Below are 4,793 nucleotides of genomic sequence, written 5' to 3'. Positions count from 1 at the left end.
TTTTCTTAACTGGGTATTCTGTTTTGGGAAGAATACAGGCTACTATATTGAACCCGTGGGGATTTGGGGGGTGGTGGTTGAATTTTTCACTAATCTAGAAAGCAGTATGAGTAAAAACTTTTCTTAGTGATAGATCCTTCCTTTGAGAAAACAGGAATTAGTACTAAACTAGGCTCAGGAATAGACACACAGATATTTGGAGACATGGTGTATGATAAAGGTAGTGTCACAAATTAGTAGGGAAGAGATGGATAATAGTGCTCAGAAAATTGACTTATTATATGGACAAAAATTAAGTTGAACCCTCATACCATATAAAACAAAAATCCCAAAGTGATTAAAGACCTAAATGAAAGATACCATGATATACAGCTAGTAGGAACAATTGGCAAATATTTTTGTGCCTTGGGGTAAAGATAAATTTCTTAAATAAGATCCCAAAGCACAATGCATAAGATTTGATAGCTTTGATTACTTTGTAATTAAAGGTTTCTATTTGGCAAAGCATCCCATAGGCAAAGCTAAAAATGGATATGGATTAGGAGAAAATATTTTCAGTGTCTAAAACTGACAAGGATTGCATATACAAAGGATAGAATATAGAAAGAGCTTCTGCAAATCATGAAGAAAAAGACAAATAAAAATATGCAAAAATATGAATAGGTAAAATCTAAAGAGAAAAACCAGAGTGGCTCATAAGTATATTACCTCACTAGTAATTAGAGATATGCTAATTAAAACACTGAGTTTCTACCTTACATCTTAGTTTGGCAAAAATAAGCAAGAGACTGATCTCATGGGGAATCAGAACTCATGAAATATTTTCTCTTTTCTCCTCTTCTTCTTTTCTTTCCTTTTCTCTTTCTCTTTTTTTTTTTTTTTTTTTTTTTTAAAAGACAGAATCTCACTCTGTCGCCCAGGCTGGAATGCAGTGGTGCCTCTGCTTCCCAGATTCAAGCAATCCTCCTACCTCAGTCTCCTGAGTAGCCGGGACTGTAGGCATGCGCTATACAGTTTTTGTTTTTTTAGTAGAGATGGGGTTTCACCGTGTTGGCCAGGCTGGTTTTGTACTCCTGACCTCAGATGATCCGCCCGCCTTGGCCTCCCAAAGTGCTGGGATGACAGGCGTGAACCACTGTGCCCGTCTACATGGAATATTTCAGCTGGTGTATTCATTTTGGAGAACAAATGAATGAAACTCACTGAAATTAATATCTAGGGAGCAATATTGCAGTTTTTAATAGTGTGGCTCTGAAGCTGTACTGCTTGAATTTGAATCCCAGCTATGTCATTTGCTAGCTGTGTAGCCTTTGGTAAGCCAGTTAACTTCTCTATGCCTTAGTTTTTTCATCTGTGAAATAGACATAATAGTACCTACCTCATAGGTTTATTGGAAGCTTCGAACAATGCCTGGCATACAGTAGTATCACAAAATTATGAGCTGTTATTATCACCGTCATCATTATCATCAAGTGGCGTAGCCAGCTTCCAAGATGGCCCCTAATGATCTCTGCCCTGTGGTATATAAGCCCTCGTATAGTCCCCTCCCACAATAAATAAGGTTGACCTGTGTAACCAATAGGATGTACTAGAAATGTGTGACTTAGGAAGGTAGGTCATAAAAGGTATTAAAACATCTGCCTTGTGCTATCTTGGATCCTTGCTCTGGAGGATGCCAGCTTCCATATCATGAGGACACTCAAGCAGCCCTCTGGAGAGGCCCAGGTAGAGAGGCACTGAGGCCTCACCAACAGCCAGCACCAAATTGCTGACTGTAGGAGTGAATCACCTTGGAAGTGCATCCGCCAGCTCTACTCAAGCCCGCTGTCAGGCTTACAGCCCTGATCGACCTCGTAAGAGATCCTGACCCAGAACACCCAGCTCCAGATTCTTGAGCCAAAGAAACTCTGAGATAATAAATGTTTAGTAGTTATTTATTTATTTATTTGAGATGGAGTCTCACTCTGTTGCCCAGGCTGGAGTTCAGTGGCATGATCTTGGCTCACCACAGCCTCTGCCTCCCGGGTTCAAGTAATTCTCCTGCCTTAGCCTCCTGAGTAGCTGGGACTACAGGTGTGCACCACTATGCCTGGCTAATTTTTGTGTTTTTAGTAGAGGTGGGGTTTCACTATGTTGGCCAGGCTGGTCTTGAACTCCTGACCTTGTGATCCGCCCACCTCAGCCTCCCAGAGTGCTGGGATTATAGGCATGAGCCACTGCGCCCGGCCATGTTTAGTATTTTTTAAAAACAGCTTTATTGAAATACAACTTATATACTACACAATTCATCTACTTAAGGTATATGATTCAGTCAGTGGCTTGTAATATATCACAGAGTTGTGCAACCATCACCACAATTTTAAAACATTTTTATCATCTTGTGAGTACAAGAAACCTTGTACCCATTAGCAGTCACTCCCCACTTTCCCCTAACTTTTCCAGCCTTAGGCAAACACTAATCTACTTTCTGCCTGTATAGTTTGCCCGTTCTGGACTTTCATAGTAAGATATGAATGGGACTCTCATATAATATTTGGCCTTTTGTGTCTGGCTTTTTGTGCTTAGCATAATGTTTCCAAGGTTCATCCATGTTGTAATATATATCAGCACTTCATTCCTTTTTAAGGCTGAATAATATTCCCTTGCACGGATATACCACATTTTATTTATGTGTCATTTGATGAACATTCAAGTTGTTTCCACTTTTTGGGTATTATGAATAATGCTGCTGTGAAAATTCATGTATAAGTTTTTGTATGGATGTATATTTTCCTTTTTCTATTCCTAGGAGTGAAATTGCTGGGTCATATGTAACTCCATCTTTTACTTTTTGAGGCACTGCCAAACTTATTCCAAAGAAATGTATGGGTGTTCCAAGTTCTCCACATGCTTGCCAACACTTATTATTTGTCTTTTTGATTATAGCCATCCTAGTGAGTGGGAGGTGGTATATCTCATTATGGTTTTGATTTGCACTTTCCTGGTGGCTGGTGATGTTGAGCATCTTTATATATCTTTTGGAGAAATCTTTATTCAAACCCTTTGCCCGTTTTTCATTTGGGTTATTGGTTATATATACACATACACAGGCACTCTCTTATGTAAAGGGTTCTTTATATATATCTTGGTTATAAGTCCTTTACTAGATATGCAAATACTTTCCTCATTCTGTGAGTTGTTATTGTTTTAAGCTGCTCAAACATTTAGGGAAGGAAATTTGCATTTAGGGTGGGTAAGCAACAGCAGGTACAGTTATAAGCATAACAATTGTTACACAGCAACAGATAACTAATACTTTAAATATGTACATACTCAAAGTAGTTCCACTCCTGGCTATATCCTTCAGAGAAATTTGCATAAATCCTTGAGGAGTAGATACAAGGATGTTTTTCTATGTATAGTTTGGGTGGCAAGAATTTGGAAAAAACTTAGATGTCCATCACTAAGGAAATTGATAAGTAAAATGTGGTATATACATATAATGGAGTATTTTTTTTTAAGTCAAATGCAAGCTGTTAGGAATTTAGTGAAATGATAGACTTCAAGTGAAAAAAAATGAGGAACAATGAAATTTAAAGCAAAAATCAGCTATGTAAATTAAACACATGAAGTGATATTATTTTATAAGGAGGATATATACCTTAATCAGTAGAATAGGTCTGTGGGAGGGAACAGAATGAGACTAGAATGGAGAATGAAGCAGGGAAAGGGAAGCAAAGAGGGCTTTGCATGGATGAAAATGATCGTGTGTCATGAACTCAGGCCTGTGATAACCCAGTTCTGTGCACCTGAAGCCCTGAGTGCAGCTCCAGAAGCAAGGTCTGCTTTCATGGAATTGACATTTAGTACCCATATTAGTTAGGGTAGACTAAACTGCTAAAGCAGACTCCAGATAGACATGTTTTTCCCCCCTGCTCACTCATGTAACATCCAGGTCGTTTCAGGTTGAGAAAGTAGGAGTGGGATACTCTATGAAGATGTTTAGGGATGAGGCTGATGCCAACTTCACTATGGCTTCCAAGGTTGCGTTGGGCATTACCATTTTAGTGAGTTGAGCAGAACTTGAAGGATTGCTTGGCAGATGTATGGGCCAGCTCTAGAAGCAGCACACACTTCTATTCATATTCTGTTGGTAAGAACCTAGTTACAAGGCTCCCTCTTAATGCAAAGGAGCCCCAGGAATATAATATGCATCAGGAAGAAGAGATAGATGGATGTTGTTGGACTCATAACATATTATCTTTGCCACATTATATACTTCTGAGACTCCTAAAGAAAGGCTGTCCATCCCCCAGCCATTTGAGACATACATGGATTTTTAAATAGTTTTGAGACCTGAAAATTCCGAAGGGAGTATCAGCTGGGGTCACTACCAAGTTAGGGATGTCTCTTCCCTAACTCTGGCCAGTGATTGTCAGAGAAGGGCTTAGGTAGGGAGATAAAGGGTAAACTGGAATTGTGTCGAGAGTCAGCGTTTATGAGATGGAAGTACTTTATTTTTACAGCTCAGGTCTTGCTATGTTGCCCAGGCTGGAGTGCTATGGCATGCTCATTGCAGCCTCAAACTTGTGGGCCGTGATCCTACTGTCTCACCTTCCCAAGGTAGCAGAGGAGGCATTCAACTCCTAGCTCGTTGTCACACCCCTTCTGCACAGCTAGGTTTTGTTTCCATATGGGTTCGGGTTTTAACTTCATTTTTGTGGAACCCCCACACTGTTTCTTAGGAACACCTCACTCTAAGAGGCTCAGAGGCTTTAGAAATCTTTTTTTTTTTTTTTTTTTTTTTTTTTTTT

This window comes from Theropithecus gelada, chromosome 14 (assembly GCF_003255815.1).
Source record: "Theropithecus gelada isolate Dixy chromosome 14, Tgel_1.0, whole genome shotgun sequence".
Lineage (NCBI taxonomy): Eukaryota > Metazoa > Chordata > Mammalia > Primates > Cercopithecidae > Theropithecus > Theropithecus gelada.
The sequence above is the reverse complement of the archived record's forward strand: the minus strand, read 5'-3'. Positions refer to the sequence as shown.